Source organism: Dufourea novaeangliae, unplaced genomic scaffold (assembly GCF_001272555.1).
Source record: "Dufourea novaeangliae isolate 0120121106 unplaced genomic scaffold, ASM127255v1 scaffold118, whole genome shotgun sequence".
Taxonomy (NCBI): Eukaryota; Metazoa; Arthropoda; class Insecta; order Hymenoptera; family Halictidae; genus Dufourea; species Dufourea novaeangliae.
This window is the reverse complement of record NW_015374006.1, coordinates 3,059,145-3,059,412: the sequence shown is the minus strand read 5'-3', so window position 1 is coordinate 3,059,412 and position 268 is coordinate 3,059,145.

The following is a 268-nucleotide window of genomic DNA, read 5'->3' as shown; positions in this document are numbered from 1 at the left end:
ACTGTGCGTTCGTGTATGCACAATATACATATATTTTATTTTATGTATAATAACGGTGTGAAGAGAGAGAAAGAGAGAGAGAGAGAGAGAGAGAGTGGAGAAGGGAAATATGTGCTCCAAAGTTTACCGTGGACAGCGTTGTCGCGGTGAACGATCGTCGCTCGTGCGATCGATGTAAATAATGATCGGTCCGGATCAAGTATAACTTCGACACTCGCAAAATCAGTGCCTGTCGTTTTGTCGAATAGAGACCCCCGTCGACGAGCGC